Source organism: Suncus etruscus, chromosome 7 (assembly GCF_024139225.1).
Source record: "Suncus etruscus isolate mSunEtr1 chromosome 7, mSunEtr1.pri.cur, whole genome shotgun sequence".
NCBI lineage: Eukaryota > Metazoa > Chordata > Mammalia > Eulipotyphla > Soricidae > Suncus > Suncus etruscus.
In genome coordinates this window covers 70353249-70374659 of record NC_064854.1, presented here as the reverse complement: position 1 = coordinate 70374659, position 21411 = coordinate 70353249, and the positions used below count along the sequence as shown (strand labels likewise).

Here is a 21411-nt window from a genome sequence, read left to right as displayed (position 1 = left end):
TGAGAGATCAGCAAAATATTTAAGACAAATGTTGATTAATCTGAAAGAAGACATGAATAGCATAACATAATAATAGTGGGAGACCTCAGCACCACCCAGTAACCACTTGGTAGGTCAATCAGGTTGAAACTTAACAAGAATATAGTAGCTCTGAAAGGAGAAATGGAATGTCCTGCTAGATATATATGTATATATAAGGCTCTCATCCACAAAAAACTGGATACTCATACCTCTACAATGCACTGAAATTAAACATGAATAATAAGCAGACACAAAGGGAAAACTTTAACACCTGGAAGTTAAACAGCTCACTAATGAATAACCAAAGGGTCAAAGATAAAATCAAAGAGGAAATCAAAATATTTATGGAAACAAATGCAAATGAAGACACAAATTACCAGAAGTTGTAGGAAACAGCAAAAGAGTTACTAAGAGGGAAAAAAAATTTTTTTTGGTTTTTGAGCCAGAACCAATAGTGCTCAGGGATTACTCCTGGCTCTGTGCTCAGACAGGTATGAGGTGGGGAAGGAGGGAAATTGGGAGCATTGGTGATGGAAAGATTGTACTAGTGAATGGGGGTGTACTTTTTATGACTAAAAACCAACTACAAACATGTTTGTAACAATAGTGCCTAAATAAAGATGTTAAAAATATAATAAATAAATTAAATATAAGACTAGTTATGTTTTGGGCCCAGAGAGATAGCACAGCGGCGTTTGCCTTGCAAGCAGCAGATCCAGGACAAAAGGTGGTTGGTTAGAATCCCGGTGTCCCATATGGTCCCCTGTGCCTGCCAGGAGCTTTTCTGAGCAGACAGCCAGGAGTAACCCCTGAATACCGCCGGGTGTGACCCAAAAACCAAAAAAAAAAAAAAAAAAGACTAGTTATGTTTTGAATATATGACTAAACAGAATGCATTGTGTAGAAAACCATTAATTTTTTGTTTGTTTGTTTTTTTGTTTTGGGGGTTTTTTTTGTTTGTTTGTTTTTGGGCCACACCCGGCGGTACTCAAAGGTTACTCCTGGCTGTCTGCTCAGAAATAGCTCCTGGCAGGCATGGGGGACCATATGGGACACCGGGATTCGAACCAACCACCTTTGGTCCTGAATCAGCTGCTTGCAAGGCAAACGCCGCTGTGCTATCTCTCCGGGCCCGGAAAACCATTAATTTAAATTGAATTATTGTTCTTAGCAAAGAAATTTGTAAATTTGTTTGTTGAATTGTTAATGTATTTAAGTAGATTACTGTAAATATATTTTTAATAGATACATCCCCATGATGGCACTTGGACTGAAACAAGCCCCCCTATAAGAGACTACTGCCCTACAGAGCATGAAAACCAGCATAACTTTGCAAAAGCCGGCTCCCTGTGTGTGACAACAGGCGGGGGAAATCCACGAAAGTACACCGGCCCAGTGGGGCCCAACTGTGAAAAACTGTGAGTTTGACCTGTATATGTCTGTCTACTGTCCTCTTGCGTGAAATTCTTGTGAGTGGGGCAAAAAGAGGCTCCAGAAAACTCTCTCGCCCAGACGCCATTTTCAGGGAGGGACTACAGAGCATGAAAACTGGCATAACTTGCAAAAGCCGGCTCCCTGTGTGTGACAACAGGCGGGGAAAATCCACGAAAGTACACCAGCCCAGTGGGGCCCAACTGTGAAAAACTGTGAGTTTGACCTGTCTATGTCTGTCTACTGTCCACTTGCAAGAAACTCTTGCCAGTGGGGCAAAAAGAGGCTCCAGCGGAGCACGGAGCTCCGCTTCGCTTCGCGGCCGAGCACTCTTTCTAAGGAAAGAACACCATTGCAACAAGAAGGAAAAATTACACTAAGAACGGTGCTATATCACAGAAGCAAACATTTCTCTTCGGACTGTCTTCTCTGTTGCATGCTCGGGCCTAAGATTTGACCCAGTGTGAGGCTTCATCTGCGGAGGACTCCCCTCCCTTAGAGGCAAGTCAGCCCATCCAGAAAGGGAGGAGCCAGAGGAGTGTGCTGCCTGCATCATATAGACAATGAATACCACCACAACACGTAGAAAAACCCACAATACAAGTGTGACAATGGGGAAACAACGCAGGCCAGCATCAGACATAGAGAATGAAGATGACAATTCTGAGGACCAGATAATGACCAACCAACTAATCAACCTCTCAGATAAGGACTTTAGACTAGCAATATGGAAGATGCTCAACGGACTCCAAGAAACCATGGATCGAGTTGAACAGAACACTAATAAGAACCAAGAAAATATGAAGACAGAAATCACAAAACTCCAAACTGAAATAACATGTCAACTAACAGGACTGAAAAAGTCAGTAAACAAAGTGAATGAGAAAATGGATAAGCTCTGGGACAGGGTATCAGAAGCTGAGAATAGACTTGGTGCTGTGGAAGATGAGATACATAACAATTCCATACAGCAGGAGAGATTAGACAAAAAACTTAAAGCAAATGAGCAGACAATGGAAAAATTAGTCAAAGAATGGGAACAGATGAAAATAGAAGTCTATAATAACCTCAACAGAAACAACTTAAGAATCATTGGAGTCCCAGAGACCCAGGAAGAAAACTTCCAGGAAGAATCAACGGTCAAGAACATCATTAAAGAGAAACTTCCAGAGCTAAAGAATATATGTGATCAAATCCTGCATGCCTGAAGAGTACCTACCAAAAGAGACCCAAGAAAAACCACCCCAAGACACATCCTAGTCACAATGACAAATCCCACAGATAGAGACAGAATTCTGAAAACAGCAAGATCAAAAGGGGAAATCACGTTCAAGCAAGCTTCCCTGAGATTTACAGCAGACCTGTCACCAGAAGCACTCAATGCCAGAAAGCAGTGGTGGGATATTGTGACAAGACTGAATGAAATGAATGCTTCACCCAGAATACTATGCCCAGCAAAACTCACTTTCCGGTTTGACGGAAGAATACATGGTTTCACAGACAAAAAACAGCTCAGAAACTTTACAGACTCAAAACCAGTCTTAAGAGAAAAACTGAAAGACCTAATCTAAGACAAGACTACCCAAAAGACACACCAAATTTTGAAATAAAGATGGCGTTAAATCCCAGGACAATTCTTTCTCTCAATGTCAATGAACTAAATGCACCAGTTAAGAGACACAGAGTGGCTAAATGGATCAAAAAACTCAATCCAACCTTCTGCTGCCTACAAGAAACGCACCTGAATAGTCAGAACAAACGTAGACTCAAAATAAAAGGCTGGAAAAAAATTATCCAAGCAAACAACACCCATAAAAAAGCTGGAGTGGCCATTCTAATATCAGATAATGCAAACTTTATACTCAGGAAGGTTGTAAGGGACAAAGATGGACATTTTATATTAAACAAGGGGTACGTACAGCAGGAAGAATTCACTCTCCTAAACATATATGCACCAAATGAGGGGCCAGCAAAATATTTAATACAACTGTTGACATATCTGAAAAATAATGTCAACAACAACACAATAATTGTGGGGGACCTTAACACGGCTTTGTCAACACTGGATAGGTCAACCAGACTGAAACCCAACAAGAATATACTAGACCTGAGGAGAGAAATGGAAGAAAGGGCCTAGTGGATATATATAGGACACCCCATTCCCAGAAACCTGGATACACATTCTTCTCCAATGTACATGGGACATTCTCCAGGATAGACTACATGCTGGCACATAAAACATACCTCCATAATATCAAGCAGATAGAAAGTTTGCAATCTACCTTCACTGACCACAAGTCTCTGAAATTATTTGTGAATTCCAAAGGGACTCAGAAGAAAAACTTTAACACCTGGAAGTTAAACAGCTTCATACTGAATAACCAGTGGGTCCGAGATGAAATCAAGGAGGAAATCAAAAGGTTCCTGGAAACAAATGACAATAAAGACACAAACTATCAGAACTTATGGGACACAGCAAAAGCAGTACTGAGAGGAAATTTATAGCTTTGCAAGCACAAATCAGGAAGGAAGAAGGAGCTTACCTTAGTAGCTTAATGACACAGCTAATAGAACTAGAAAATGCTCAACAAAAGGACCCAAGAATAGGAAGACAGAAGGAAATAACAAAGCTGAGAGCAGAAATCAACGAAGTGGAAACCCAAAAAACAACCCGAAAGATCAACGAAAGCAGAAGTTGGTTCTTTGAAAAAATAAACAAGATTGATAGACCACTGGCAAACCTAACAAAGAAAGAGAGAGAGAGAAACTTGATAACTCGTATCAGGAATGAAAAAGGAGAGATCACTACTGATATGACAGAGATTCAAAGGGTAATCAGAAACTACTTTGAAAAACTCTACGCCACTAAAAATGAGAACCTGGAAGAAATGGATAAATTCTTGGATTCTTATAATCTTCCACGGTTGAAGGAAGAGGATGTAGCATATCTAAACACCCCCATCACCATTGATGAAATTAAAACAGTAATCAAATGTCTGCCGAAAAACAAAAGCCCAGGTCCAGATGGATTCACTAATGAATTCTATCAAACTTTCCAAGAGGAACTAACACCAATCCTGGCAAGACTCTTTCATGAAATTGAACAAACAGAAACACTTCCAAATAGCTTTTATGAAGCCAACATCACCTTGATACCTAAAACAGACAGAGATGCTACAAAAAAAGAAAATTACAGACCAATATCGCTGATGAATGCAGATGCAAAGATCCTCAACAAAATCCTGGCAAATAGGATTCAATGCCTCGTTAAGAAGATCATCCACTACGATCAAGTAGGTTTCATCCCAGGAATGCAAGGCTGGTTTAACATCCGTAAATCTATCAACATAATACACAACATCAATAACAAGACAAATAAAAACCACATGATCATATCAATAGATGCAGAGAAAGCATTTGATAAGGTCCAACACCCATTCTTGATCAAAACTCTCAGCAAGATGGGAATGGAGGGAACCTTTCTCAATATAGTGAAGGCCATCTACCACAAGCCAGTGGCAAACATTATCCTCAATGGAGAAAAACTAAAAGCCTTCACTCTAAATTCTGGCACAAGACAAGGCTGTCCTCTCTCACCACTCCTATTCAACATAGCACTGGAAGTACTTGCTATAGCGATTAGGCAAGAAAAGGATATCAAGGGAATCCAGATAGGAAAGGAAGAAGTCAAGCTCTCACTGTTTGCAGATGACATGATACTCTACTTAGAAAACCCTAAAGACTCTATCAAAAAGCTTCTAGAAACAATAGACTCATATAGCAAGGTGGCAGGCTACAAAATTAACACACAAAAATCAATGGCCTTTCTTTTTTTTTTTGTTTTTGTTTTTGTTTTTGGGCCACACTCGGTAATGCTCAGGGGTTACTCCTGGCTATGTGCTCAGAAGTTGCTCCTGGCTTGGGGGACAATATGGGACACCGGGGGATTGAACCGCGGTCCGTCCAAGGCTAGCGCAGGCAAGGCAGGCATCTTACCTTTAGCGCCACCGCCCGGCCCCATCAATGGCCTTTCTATACAACAATATTAATAAGGATGAAATGGACATTAAGAAAACAACCCCATTCACAATAGTGCCACACAAACTCAATTATCTTGGAATCAACTTGACTAAATATGTGAAGGACCTATACAAAGAAAACTATAAAACTCTGCTCCAAGAAATAAGAGAGGACACATGGAAATGGAAACACATACCCTGCTCATGGATCGGCAGGATTAACATCATCAAAATGGCAATACTCCCCAAGGCATTATACAGATTTAATGCCATCCCTCTAAAGATACCCATGACATTCTTCAAAGAAGTGGATCAGACACTTTTGAAATTCATTTGGAACCATAAACACCCTCGAATAGCTAAAGCAATCATTGGGAAAAAGAATATGGGAGGAATTACTTTCCCCAACTTTAAACTGTACTACAAAGCAATAATTATCAAAACAGCATGGTATTGGAATAAGGACAGGTCCTCAGATCAGTGGAATAGGCTTGAATACTCAGAAAATGTTCCCCAGACATACAATCACCTAATTTTTGATAAAGGAGCAGGAAATCCTAAATGGAGCAGGGAAAGCCTCTTCAACAAGTGGTGTTGGCACAATTGGATAGCCACTTGCAAAAAATTGAACTTAGACCCCCAGCTAACATCATGTACAAAGGTAAAATCCAAATGGATTAAAGACCTCGATATCAGCCCCAAAACCGTAAGATATATAGAACAGCACATAGGCAAAACACTCCAGGACATTACAGGCATCTTCAAGGAGGAAACTGCACTCTCCAAGCAAGTGAAAGCAGAGATTAACAGATGGGAATATATTAAGCTGAGAAGCTTCTGCACCTCAAAGGAAATAGTGCCCAGGATACAAGAGCCCCCCACTGAGTGGGAGAAACTATTCACCCAATACCCATCAGATAAGGGGCTAATCTCCAAAATATACAAGGCACTGACAGAACTTTACAAGAAAAAAACATCTAACCCCATCAAAAAATGGGGAGAAGAAATGAACAGACACTTTGACAAAGAAGAAATACACATGGCCAAAAGACACATGAAAAAATGTTCCACATTACTAATCATCAGGGAGATGCAAATCAAAACAATGATGAGATACTACCTCACACCCCAGAGAATGGCACATATCACAAAGAATGAGAATAAACAGTGTTGGCGGGGATGTGGAGAGAAAGGATTTCTTATCCACTGCTGGTGGGAATGCCGTCTAGTTCAACCTTTATTGCAAGCGATATTGAGATTCCTCCAAAAACTTGAAATCGAGCTCCCATATGATCCAGCTATACCACTCCTAGGAATATACCCTAGGAACACAAAAATACAATACAAAAACCCCTTCCTTACACCTATATTCATTGCAGCACTATTTACCCTAGCAAGACTCTGGAAACAACCAAGATGCCCTTCAACAGACGAATGGCTAAGGAAACTGTGGTCCATATACACAATGGAATATTATGCAGCTGTCAGGAGAGATGAAGTCATGAAATTTTCCTATACGTGGATGTACACGGAATCTATTATGCTGAGTGAAATAAGTCAGAGAGAGAGAGAGAAAGACGCAGAATGATCTCACTCATCTATGGGTTTTAAGAAAAATGAAAGACATTCTTGCAATAATAAGTTTCAGACACAAAAGAGAAAAGAACTGGAAGTTACAGCTCACCTCATGAAGCTCACCACAAACAGGGATGAGTTTAGAGAAATAACTACGTTTTGAACTACCTAATAATGAGAATGTACGAGGAAATTAGAGTACAGGCGGGGATTGGGTGGGGAGGAGGGAGATTTGGGACATTGGTGATGGGAATGTTGCACTGGTGATGGGTGGTGTTCTTTACATGACTGAAACCCAAACACAATCATGTATGTAATAAAATTGTTTAAATAAATAAAAAAAATATTTTGAGGGGCTGGATTGGGTGGGGAGGAGGGAGATTTGGGACATTGGTGATTGGAATTTGTTGCAATGGTGATGGGTGTTCTTTACAAGACTGAAACCCAAACACAAGCATGTATGTAATAAAGTTGTTTAAATAAATAAAAAAAAAGAAATATTTTGAGGGGCTGGAAGATAACACAGCAGGTAGGGCATTGACTTTCACGAGGCCAATCTGGGACCAACCCGGATTTGATTTTCAGCATCTCATATGGTCCCTTGAGTCTGAGTGCCACTTTTTGGGGCCCAGTAACCAACCAACCAACCAACCTACCTACCTACCTACCTACCTACCTACCTACCTACCTACCTACCTATCTTCCTACCTACCTAATGAACAAACAAAAATCTATAATAAATAATAAAAAATCTTTTGATATATGCAAATTTGTGACCATAGACATGTTTTTAGAACTGGGTATATTATTGATGATCTCTTCACATCTTGAAATAATTTGAAACAGGATTTCCGTGCTAGCTTTATCTATCCAACTTACCTGTGTGGCTACGTAACATTATACATGCGTATTATATATGCTGTTAATTAGACTACAACCATAAAATGAAATATTGGCAGACTGTGCTAAGTTAAATCTTACTGAAATCACAGTTTAAAATTATAAATTTTGCTAGTGAACAACATTGTTTAAGGTCATAAGTTTTGGTAGTAAAATTTGAATTGGTTCAGTATTGATTCACTAAGTAAAAATTATTCTAACTTCACCCAATTTTATGCAGCACTTTTTACACATTAATTTTTTGTTAAATTATCACCTTTAAACACTTTTATGAAAACATCTAACAGGTAGTGAGTGACAGGAATATGTGACAGACATATGCTAAGTACTTGGATGCATTATTTCTCATAGATCTCAGAACTCCAAACCGTGATATTATGAATCTTGTCAGTGAAAATATATATATAACACCTGTAAAATTAAGGATCTTAACTTTAATGCTAGTATATTGTGAAATTGAAATATAGTAAGTTTTGCTAGTACTTATATGTGACAATAAAGCATATTATATTTTCTAATCAACTCAATAATGGTAGAGAAGAATAACTGAATACCTAGTGAAGTTAGTGTTTGGACTCGATCAGTTTGACTGCAGTTCTGAATATTGTATATCAAAACTGAGTAGTGAGTGTTAAATGTGTGCTGTCCAATATTTAGCTGCAAGCCATATTTCACAATTCAAAATTAAATGGACTCCATAAAGAAATTCTGTTCTTCAGTTACATTTAAGTTACATTATAATATTAGATACATTTAAGTGCTCCCTAGCCACATATGACTAGTGATTATCATATTGAATGATATAGATACTATATACTTGCATCATTTTAGTAAGTTCTATTGAATAGTGCTGCTCCATAGCATCTACATTGAATGTTTAGTAAAAACAATGCATACTCCAGGAAGAAACGTGAAAGCATTTAACATTTATTGTCAACATGAACTAATCACCATTATGAGTAAAAAAAATGTTTTGGGCAATACTTGCAGTCCTCAAGGCTTAGTTTTGCTTTTGTGTTTAGGGGTCAGTTCTGACCACATGCTGTACTTGGGGTACCATAGGCTGTACCTAGAATCGAATAAAATCAATTAACTACAGGGCAACTACCTTAATCCCTGTAGTAACTTTCAAGTATTGGAGTGAATCAATTTTTGTAATTAAGTTTTTGTTTTGTTGTGTTTTGTTTTTGGATCACACCGAGTGGCACTTAGGAGTTACTTATTTCTGGCTCTGCGCTCAGAAGTCGCTTCTGGAAGGCTGAGGGGACCTTAAAAGTTACCAGGATTTGGGGCCGGAGAGATAGCATGGAGGTAAGGTGTTTGCCTTTCATGCAGCAGGTCATCTGTTCGAATCCCGGCGTCCCATATGGTCCCCTGTGCCTGCCAGGAGCAATTTCTGAGCCTGGAGCCAGGAAAAAACCCTGAGCACTGCCGGGTGTGACCCAAAAACCACAAAAAAAAAAAAGTTACCAGGATTTGAACCGGGGCCCATTCTGTGTTGGCCGCATGCAAGGCAAGCGCCTTACCGCTGTGCTATCTCTCTGGCCCGTAATTAACTGTTAATTATATCTTAGGCAACATGATTACAATATCATTAATATTTATGATATTTATATACATAGTTACCTCACCATCATAGATCTTCCTTCCTTCCTCCCTTCCCTCCCTCTCTCCCTTCCTTCCTTCCTTCCTTCCTCCCTTCCTTCCTCCCTCCCTTCCTTCCCTCCTCTCTCCCTTCCTTCCTTCCCTCCTCTCTCCCTTCCTTCCTCCTTCCCTCCTCCCTCTCTTCCTCCCTTCCTTCCTCTTTCTTTACCTACCTTTCTTTCTTTCTTTCTTTCTTTCTTTCTTCCTTCCTTCCTTTCTTTCTTTCTTTCTTTTCTTTCTTTCTCTTTCTCTCTATTTCTTTTTCTTTTTTCTTTCTTTCCATAACCTTTATAACTCATAATAATTTTCAATTAGGGAGTATTAAGTGATTAAAATATATATATATATTCAAAGAGTTAAGTGTTGCATGTAGGTATTAAAATACACTAGAAAATTGAATTTCATTGAATGCCAAGACCCACTCATGGATGCCAACTGTAGTGAAGAAATAAGGAGAGAGAGAAAGAGAGAGAAAGAGAGAGAAGAGAGAAACAATGTTGCTTTTTATTGTCATGCATCTCCTGAAGTCAACCCAGGAGGTTTGAGCTAGATAGAGATCACTGGCTAGAGAGGATGAGGAGGCCTGTGGCTCAGGTTTGAGATATTGAAAGAGAGAAGGTCAGAGCAAGTTGCATCTTGTTGATGCTGTCTATCAAGCCCTACCCGGCAGAGTGGAGTGCCTGGATTTTGCTCTGGTATTTTCCTGCCACCCCATCATGCTCAACTGCCATGCTTAATCTTTTAAAGTAGGGCAGTAGTCTCTCTCTTTTTTTTTTTATTTAAACACCTTAATTACATACATGATTGTGTTTGGGTTTCAGTCATGTAAAGAACACCACCCATCACCAGTGCAACATTCCCATCACCAATGTCCCAAGTCTCCCTCCTCCCCACCCAATCCCCGCCTGTACTCTAGATAGGCTCTCCATTTTCCTCATACATTCTCGTTATTAGGACACTTCAAAATGTAGTTATTTCCCTAACTAAACTCATCACTATTTGTGGTGAGCTTCCTGAGGTGAGCTGTAACTTCCAGCTCTTTTCTCTTTTGTGTCTGAAACTTATTATTGCAAGAATGTCTTTCATTTTTCTTAAAACCCATAGATGAGTGAGACCATTCTGCGTCTTTCTCTCTCTCTCTCTCTCTGACTTATTTCACTCAGCATAATAGATTCCGTGTACATCCACGTATAGGAAAATTTCATGACTTCATCTCTCCTGACAGCTGCATAATATTCCATTGTGTATATGGACCACAGTTTCTATAGCCATTCATCTGTTGAATGGTATCTTGGCTGTTTCCAGAGTCTTGCTATGGTAAATAGTGCTGCAATGAATATAGGTGTAAGAAAGGGATTTTTGTATCGTATTTTTATGTTCCTAGGGGATATTCCTAGGAGTGGTATAGCTGGGTCGTATGGGAGCTCGATTTCTAGTTTTTGGAGGAATCTCCATATAGCTTTCCATAAAGGTTGAACTAGATGGCATTCCAACCAGCAGTGGATAAGAGTTCCTTTCTCTCCACATCCCCGCCAACACTGCTTGCTCTCATTCTTTGTGATGCGTGCCAATCTCTGGTGTGTGAAGGGGTACCTCATAGTTGTTTTGATTTGCATCTCCCTGATGATTAGTGATGTGGAGCATTTTTTCATGTGTCTTTTGGACATTTGTATTTCTTCTTTGTCAAAGTCCATTTCTTCTCCCCATATTTTGATGGGATTAGATGTTTTTTTCTTGCAAATTTCTGTCAATGCTTGTGTATTTTGGAGATTAGCCCCTTGTCTGATGGGTATTGGGTGAATAGTTTCTCCCACTCAGGGGGGGGGCTCTTGTGTCTTAATATCCATTTAATATATTCCCATCTGTTAATTTCTGCTTTCACTTGCTTGGAGAGTGCAGTTTCCTCTTTGAAGATGCCTTTAGTCTCAATGTCCTGGAGAGTTTTACCTACGTGTTGTTCTATGTATCAGGTCTGATATCGAGGTCTTTCTTCCATTTGGATTCCATTTGTACATGATGTTAGATGGGGGTCTAAGTTCAATTTTTTGCAAGTAGCTAGCCAGTTGTGCCAACACCACTTGTTGAAGAGGCTTTCTTTGCTCCATTTAGGATTTCTTGCTCCTTTATCAAAAATTAGGTGATTGTATGTCTGGGGAACATTCTTTGAGTATTCAACCCTATTCCACTGATCTGAGAGCCTGTGTTTATTCCAACACCATGCTGTTTTGATAATTATTGCTTTGTAGTAAAGTTTAAAGTTGGGGAAAGTAATTCCTCCCATATTCTTTTCCCCAATGATTGCTTTAGCTATTCTAGGGTGTTTATTGTTCCAAACGAATTTCAAAAGTGCCTGATCCACTTCTTTGAAGAATGTCATGGGTATATTAGAGAGATTGCATTAATTCTGTACAATGCTTTGGGGAGTATTGCCATTTTAATGATGTTAATCCTGCCAATCCATGAACAGGGTATGTGCTTCCATTTCCACGTGTCCTCTCTTATTTCTTGGAGCAGAGTTTTAAAGTTTTCTTTGTATAGGTCTTTCACATTTTTAGTCAAGTTGATTCCAAGATATTTGAGTTGTTGTGGCACTATTGTGAATGGGGTTGTTTTCTTAATGTTTATTTCTTCCTTATTACTATTGGCGTATAAAAAGGCCATTGATTTTTGTGTGTTAATTTTGTAGCCTGCCACCTTGCTATATGAGTCTATTGTTTCTAGAAGCTTTTTCGTAGAGACTTTAGGGTTTTCTAGGTAGAGTATCATGTCATCTGCAAACAGTGAGAGCTTGACTTCTTCCTTTCCTATCTGGATTCCCTTGATATTTTTTCTTTCCTAATCGGTATAGCAAGTACTTCCAGTGCTATGTTGAATAGGAGGGTTGAGAGAGGACAGCCTTGTCTTGTGTCAGAATTTAGAGGAAAGGCTTTCAGTTTTTCTCTATTGAGGACAATATTTGCCTCTGGCTTGTGGTAGATGGCCTTAACTATATATTGAGAAAGGTTCCTTCCATTCCCATCTTGCTGAGAGTTTTGATCAAGAATGGGTGTTGGACCTTATCAAATGCTTTCTCTGCATCTATTGATATGTTCATGTGATTTCTATTTGTCTTGTTGTTGATGTTGTGTATTATGTTGATAGATTTACGGATGTTAAACCAGCCTTTCATTCCTGGGATGAAACCTACTTGATCATAGTGGATGATCTTCTAAATTAGGCATTGAATCCTATTTGCCAGGATTTTGTTGAGGATCTTTGCATCTGTATTCATCAGCAATATTGGTCTGTAATTTTCTTTTTTTGGTAGCATGTCTGTTTGGTTTAGGTATGAAAGTGATGTTGGCTTCATAAAAGCTATTTGGAAGTGTTTCTGTTTTTTTGATTTCATGAAAGAGTCTTGCCAGTATTGGTAGAAGTTCCTCTTGAAAGGTTTGAAAAAATTCATTAGTAAATCCATCTGGGCCTGGACTTTTGTTTTTGGGCAGACATTTGATTACTGTCTTAATTGGAGGTGTTTAGATATGCTACATCCTCTTCATTCAACTGTGGAAGATTGTAAGAGTCAAAAATTTATCCATTTCTTCCAGGTTTTTATTTTTAGTGGCATAGAGTTTCTCAAAGTAGTTTCTGATTACCCTTTGGATCTCTACCATATCAGTAGTGATCTCTCCTTTTTCATTCCTAATACGAGTTATCAGGTTTCTCTCTCTCTCTCTCTCTCTCTCTCTCTCTCTCTCTCTCTCTCTCTCTCTCTCTCTCTTTGTTAGTTTTGCCAGTGGTCTATCAATCTTGTTTATTTTTTCAAAGAACCAACTTCTGCTTTTGTTGATCTTTTGGATTGTTTTTCGGGTTTCCACTTCATTGATTTCTGCTCTCAGCTTTGTTATTTCCTTCTGTCTCCCTATTTTTGTGTCCTTTTGTTGAGTACTTTCTAATTCTATGAGCTGTGTCATTAAGCTATTCAGGTATGCCCCTTCTTCTTTCCTGATGTGTGCTTGCAAAGCTATAAATTTTCCTCTCAGTACCACTTTTGCTGTGTCCCATAGGTTCTGATAGTTTGTGTCTCCATTGCCATTTGTTTCTAGGAAGGTTTTGATTTCCTCTTTGATTTCATCTCGAATCCACTGGTTATTCAGTATTAGGCTGTTTAACAGTACAGCAGGGCGAAGACTCTGCAGGTGAAGCAATCAGCACTTCACCTGGCAGTCCCCACAGTCAGCCATTTCTTACTCACTCGCTTGCTGGGTAGCTTCAGAATGCAGGTTTTTTTTGGGGGGTTTGCTTCCCAGGGCTCTGAGGAGAGCTTCAAGGATTCAGAAAAGACAGAGAAGAACAGTACAGGGCTCCCTTCAGGTCTTCAGTTTCCTCAGAAGAAGCACAGCAGGACGGAGACTCCGCAGATGAGGCAATCAGCACTTCACGTGGGAGTCCCCACAGGCAGCCATTTCTTTCTCACTCACTCACTCTCTAGGTAGCTTCAGAATGCAGTTTTTGGGGGGTTCGATTCCCAGGGCTCTGAGGAGATCTTCAAGCATTCAGAAAAGACAGAGAAGCACAGGACAGGGCTCCCTTCAGGTCCTCAGTTTCCTCAGAAGAAGCACGGCAGGGCAGAGACTCTGCAGGTGAAGCAATCAGCACTTCACCTGGCAGTCCCCACAGTCCGCCATTTCTTACTCACTCACTCAGAATATTTCTTATATAATATTTAAATAAAGTGATAAATCTCACATACATATCAACCCCTCTTTATTTGCATCTTTAATTAAGTACCAAGTGATAAGACATCTAAAATGTAAGCATTTAGGGAAGATTGAACATGCTTTGAAAAATTGTTTTCAAATGTCAGAGCAATAGTTGAAGTCTGGAAAAGTTAAATTAGTAAGCTTCTAGTTGAGGTTTAAAGCATATAAATAGGTCTTATGTGCTCTCTTCAACATTTTTTCTGGTATTGCAACAGCAGACAAAGGAAGTTCTTGTTTGTCTAGTAATGTTTCCTTGGTAGAGTGTAAGTAGGTCAGGGAGAGAATAAAAAAGCTTTTCTTTCAGCCAGAAATTTGTCAGAACCCCCTTCATATTTATGGTTACTTTTACAGTACAGTTGCCTATAAGCAAACAAGTAGCAAACCCCTTGCTCCTAAACATATGCTCCCAGATCCTAGAGAAATAATGAAACTTCAGTTTTCAAACTGCAGATTTCCTGGAATCTGTTAGACATTGCAGTTTGAGAAATTACCAGTGTAATATCAAAGTCTTGGCGAAGTTATACTGCATCGAGACTGCCAACTGGAAGCGGGCCCTTAAAACCCATTTAGGTATAATAAAGATTTCATCTCTGAGTGACAAAATAATCCTCAAGTACAAACCGATTAAGTATAAAAGAGGAAAATGGTATGCTTACTGTCATTAGATTTTGAGAAAATAGGATAATGACCTGAATCAGATTGTTTCAAACCCTCCCAAATTATAGTATTCAATACTACCAAAAGACCCGAGATTATATTTGATCATCATCCTTTTGTAAGGGTTAAAGCTGCTTTTAATCTGAACTATCAACTAACAGAAACACCTTATAATAAAGATTTTAATGGTAACATTTAAACATGTACTGTATTAACAGATATAATACATATAGTAATGAAATTTTTTCCTTCTCTGAGTTCTAGATCAAATTTTATTGGTCCATATAGATTTTAAACTCTTCCTAAGACTTTTCTGTCTCGAGGATGATTTATTGTCAAATCTCAAATATTCTCGTCTTGCGTTCCTACATCCAATAATGCTGGACTGAGAAGCATTGTTCTTCTATGGTTCTTTTGGGTACTTATAACATCATTTGCAGACCATACCATACAGGCAGATAGGTCGATTAGAAAAATACATCTCTCCTGTCCTGTACCAGAGCAAATAAACATTATTTCAAGGGCCTTGTATGGCCTATATACCAGACATACCTGATCCCTGCTTAATGTATGCATACTTCACTAAGTAAACACTTTGCACAGAAAATTTAAACTGCCGTACCTCCCCCTACCCAAAATTCTCAGTGAATACAATGTGATCAGTAAAACTAGGGAGTTTTTTAAGGACAGGATGAAGGGAAAGATAAACACATAGGAGAAAAAGTCACCTTATGGCCAGAAAGATAGCACAGGGGTTAAGGGACTCGCCTTGCATATGGCCAACTCCTGTTCTGTTCTCAGCACCATATATGATCTCCTGAGCTCCACCAGGGATCACTGCTGAGCACAGAGTGAAAAATAATCCCTGAGCATTTCAAACTCTCCTCTCCAAAAAGAGAAAAAAAAATAATTGCCTCATATTATTTCACAAATAATTTAAAAAACCTGTCTTTTCCACTTGTTCTCTACATTTATCTCTAAATCTTATGATCTGGTACCATTGGTTGTGAATGAGTATAAAGCAACCAGGGGACACCAACTGAGGAGGCTCCTGACACATGCTGAGAAACACAGATACCAAGCAGCTCCATAAATATAGTTTAAAGTTAATAAAGAGCAATTATTAAATTTCAGAAACCTGTGCCTTGTATTCCTTCACCTCTTTGTAAGATTAGACATTGAACTCATCCTGTGGTGCAGGATCAGAAATGTAGGTACAATAATTGTGAAAATACTATAAAATAAAATTGGCTAGTCAGATATTTATGTAACTTAATTTATGTAACTTCAGTTCAATGTAAACTTGAACTTCTCTGCCCCAGTGATTCATAATTTTAGTTGGCCATGCATGATGAAAATAATCACTTTCATATCAGGGGCTGAAGAGATAGCACGGGGGTTTAGGCACTTGCCTTACTACTGGCCCAGTTTCAATTCCTGACATGCCATCAGGTCCCCTGAGCCTAATCAGGAGTAATCCCTGAACACAGAGCCAGAAGTAAGCACTCACTACTGCCACATGTGACCCCCCCCAAAAAAAAAAAATAAACAAAAAAATATTTTAATTAAAATAGTAAAAGTTGGGCCAAAGAGCACAGCTGTAAGGCATTTACTTTGCACGCAGCAGACCCAGGATGGACGGTGGTTCAAATCCCGGCATTCCATACAGTCTTCCTAACCTGCCAGGAGTGATTTCTGAGCACAGAGCCAGACCCCTGAGTGCCACCGGGTGTGACCCAAAAACAAAAATAAATAAATTAGTTGATTAACTTAATAGTAAAAATCACTTTCAGGGCCCGGAGAGATAGCACAGCGGTGTTTGCCTTGCAAGCAGCCGATCCAGGACCAAAGGTGGTTGGTTCGAATCCCGGTGTCCCATATGGTCCCCCGTGCCTGCCAGGAGCTATTTCTGAGCAGACAGCCAGGTGTAACCCCTGAGCACTGCCGGGTGTGGCCCAAAAACCAAAAACCAAAAAAAAAAAATCACTTTCATATCTGATTAACTGATATTTTAGAATACAATTCAAATATAATACTCCAAATATTGCATATATATGTATTAAGTACTGCAATTTTTTTTTTTTTTTTTTTGGTTTTTGGGCCACACCCTGTGACGCTCAGGGGTTACTCCTGGCTATGCGCTCAGAAGTTGCTCCTGGCTTCTTGGGGGACCATATGGGACGCCGGGGGATCGAACCGCGGTCCGTGCGCAGGCAAGGCAGGCACCTTAGCTCCAGCGCCACCGCCCGGCCCCAGTACTGCAATTTTTTATAGGGAATACTCTCATCAATGAGTGATCTGAAGCCCAGACAATTCCCAGTGATGTTTTTCTAAGGGTTCTGGGCCTAAAGACAGATAACATGAGAAACATGACCCAGATACTGAAACTCTTGGTCTTACCATCTATGGGAGCAATGATCAAAATCCTTACTTCACAGTGAAATACAAAGCAATACAAATTGAAGACTTTGTGATCAAATGGTGATCAACCACTAATAGTCTTGTGGTCTGTAGCAGAGATGAACAGGATCAGTGCAACTTAGAGGCACATGTTTAAAATCAGGAAGATTGTTTTTATATGTACCATGATATACTGTTGCCTGCATACCCTCTGATTTTGGAAGGGCTGGATTTTGATCCTAGACCAGATAACACTACTGGAAATTCTGGTGTTGTGGGAAACGACCCCAGTAATTGAAGTGTGTGCTTTCCTAGAATAAGCTCATCAGAAAGGGCTGACAGTGCTGGGATTCTATGGGACATTTCTGTATAGCAGTCAGCCTCTATGTGTGAACTTGGTTGAGATACAGACTTTTCTGCTTCTTCTGTTTGAAGCACAAACTCTGATTTCTGAATCAGATGATAAATCTGTGGCACTGTATGACTGCCAAGCCCAGAAGAGAATCACCAAGTGTGGCACTTCAGAGAGCAGATCAAGCAAATGACTTCTAGCCATATCATATTTTGGCCAGTAAAGATTATGGTTTTGAATGAAGGTTCAAATAAACTAATTTTTACACTTAATGTACATAACGATGAGATCTCTGAGCTTGACCTAAGCAATCAGGCCAATGGCTATCTAGTCTCAGTATTGGCAGACAAGTATGTGAATATCTAGGACATCTTGAGAAACCACACAAGCCTGGTTTTTCCAAAGACATGAAAATGGGAGTTTTCTTCTGTTCTTATGCTGTCCAGATTTGCCATTTATTTATGCTTTGGGAGATCAGAGAAAAGGATTTGAATCTGGGATTTTAGCACTGTTTCTTCAGTAAATAAAGAAGTAAAACTTTTGTTCTGACAATGCAAGAAACTCACTATTAGCAGCCCTTTCAGGAGCAGGAGCTCAGACACACAGATGGAGTTGTAGTAAGATCACAGAGCCTTTTTTTTTTTTACTGTAACTCAGTGACAAAAGACACCTAAAATGCCTCGTGCAGTGACCAAAACAGGCTCATTCCTACTATCTGACATTCTCTCTGCTTTATGGTGATAGCAGAGATGAGGCCAGTCTGTGTGCTTCTAATTCGAATTTATGGAGTAGAGAGCTTCAGTCGCATTCTTGAGAAGAATAAGAAAGGTTCTGGGGAGATACTCAGAGGACTGGAGCACATACTGTACATGTGCTGGTCCTGGGTATGTTACCTAACCTAGTAGTTCCCCTATTACAGAGCTATTGGGCCCCCTCCCAAAAAATAAAAAGTGTATTTGAAGAAAAATAAATTGTTACAATGTACTTTTTAAGTTCTTAGTAATCTTCCCTGCATCAGTTCAAAATTAGGCATTTCAACCATTCTATGTATATAATGAGGAACTCAAATTAGAGAAATTATGAGGACAAACACTACACTGAAAATTGATTGAGCTCTACTTTGTCACTAATCAAGTGAATTTACAAATTCCTTTAGGCCCTGTAAATTAGGTGTTGCTATAGATGTCCCTGCAGGGTTCTTCTAATTTTAAAATCGTGCAATAAATACCTTTTCAATTCCAACATCATTTTAGATTCCAACAGCTATTTTATAAAAAGGAGGGAAGTCTGACAAAAAGAAAAAGTCACTTAAAATTATTCTTTTATAAAGAATATATATAATAGGGCCAAGAGAGAGTACAGCATTTAGAGCATGAGACATGAGACAGTCCTGGGTCCCATTTCTGGCACAATATGGTTCGCCCACCAACACGGAGTTTAACTCTGGAGGCCTTCAACATCAGTGGGGTTGCCCAGCTATCCCTTGTACTGCAGAGACAGAACAGAATTGTATCTTCTGGCCCATCTGTTGAACTTACTGCCCACTTGGTGGAAATTGGTAAGGGGAACCAGACTTCCTGAGCTCTGCTTGGAGGGCCCCCAAACATTAATAATACGTAACTTTAGTTTAGACCAGGGAATGATTAAACTGTGGAATATTAAAATCTTTTACTCTAGAGGTTTTTAGGAACAAAACAGGTTTCAAACTGCAAAGGGATAATTTATAAGAAAAGATTGTTGAGATGATATGTCAAGAACATTCTAGCTCTTTGATTATTATCTGAGACTTTTTTCATATCTAAAGTTTTCTTTCCACAAGGACAAGTTCTTAATTATCCATGGGCATATATTATTAATTAAATCCATCTTTGAATACTAACTCACACTAAAGTCCCTAGTGGCTAAAAAAAAGTGTGTGTGAATTTATAAGAACTTGAAACTCGACTCAGGAAGTCATTGCTCAGATCATTTAAGGTCATTTACTTTGTTTAGATGTGATATACTTTATTATTAGAGCTTATTCACACTCACTGCAATACTCCTGGGGAATTAAACACATTAATCTAATTATGAGTTTCACAGCACTTTTAGCATAAAGCATTCACTAAACTCCAATTATTTTTAGAAGAACTATCTTTGAATATAATTTAAAATGTGATCAAATACCTCTTTTGTTATCTAAATAGTAGTAAAAATCTATTCATAGACAAAAGCATAACTTCATTTGTGTTGGTTTCTATTCTGAACATATCCTTACAGCATTTTTTCTATCATATCAATTTCAGATTCATAGATGGCCTTCAAAGAGTTTTATGTTTGTTTTAATTTTTTTGGTTTTGGGGCCACACCCGGTGATATTCAGGGGTTACTCCTTTGGGGAACTTCAAACAAATATAAAATAAGTTAAAATAGAGTATAATATTCCTATTAAACTTTAGTATTTATCATAAAAGTCTAGTATTTTACAATTTAAGGCCTTTTTAATCTATACTCTCTGTCTAGGAAATTTTTGAAGACAACAAAATTTTTAAGAGTGATTAAGCCTCTCTTTATAACGCAACAGTATTATCCGGCTCCTACTTAACTTGGTTCACTTGCTTACATCTGGCCTTTGTCTTAATGAAATCAATTATTTTTCTAGGATTAAGAATGACAAAAGCATGAAAAAATCCAACAAAGCAAATCTTTTGAAAGAGCTTAAATCCCGAATCTTGCTTTTGAACAGATGCTCAGCGTCATCTCTGCAGCAACTGATGTCAAGTGTGGCACCCAGAGAAAATACTAAGAAGAAAGGATCCTGTATGCCTGTATTCATGACTGACAGAAAAGAAGTAGTCACTGTATCAATTGCCACTGATAATGTCACTGGCATTGCATCCTTACAGTAGCTTTATCTTATACATTACAAAATACTACAGCTATGTCTCTCTTTGGGCCACTCCCACTCACAGTCCAGTTATGTTTTAAAAGGCATCAAATTTGATATCATGTTGTTCTCTGTCTTTGCAGGTCTCTTCCTCTCTATATGCTTTCCTTCCAGCTTCTTTTTTAGACTCTCATCTTTAAAGATGTATCCAAGTAGATTAAACCTAGTCACCTTGATAGCTCTCTGCTGTCCCCTTCTGATGTAAATTGGTAATGATAATAGTGACCCATTCTTTGGACAAGACTTAAATCTCTTTTTCATACCCAGTTGTTCTCTGTTCTTTCCTATATCACTTCTGCACATTTGTATGATCTATTGACAACTGTACTCTGTCTTCAGAGATAATTATCTCTGTTGGATTCCTCATAGCCTCTCTGTTGTCACTTGTAAAATTTTCTGAATTTTCTTTTTATCATTAATAGAAATCAAAGAGGCATATTTAATTGTATGTTTCTTTTACTCCACAAAAAATATCCTCAGTGGAATTTATAGATTTCCATTACATGATCTAACATTACATTTTTTTCTACACTCCCACTTGTTCTCAATTTTTCTTTTCACAGTCCTTATTTAAATAGAGCTCTAGGCTAGAATGAATGGTTTCACTTATTGTCTCACTTCAAAATTTTATGACTAGAGTATAAGACATAGAGCTCTCAGAAGAAACTTGTGTAAGTTTTTCTAAGAAAAATTAACTATTGACTCCTAAAAACTTATGCTGGCAATTCAAAACAGGAAACACTG

At 38.7% G+C, this 21411-nt stretch overlaps 1 pseudogene; it reads left to right on the top strand.

Annotated features, from left to right (window-relative positions):
- Nucleotides 1–18290, top strand: part of LOC126014333 (periodic tryptophan protein 1 homolog) — a 70380-nt pseudogene extending 52090 nt beyond the window's left edge.
- The last annotated feature ends 3121 nt before the right edge of the window (nucleotides 18291–21411 follow it).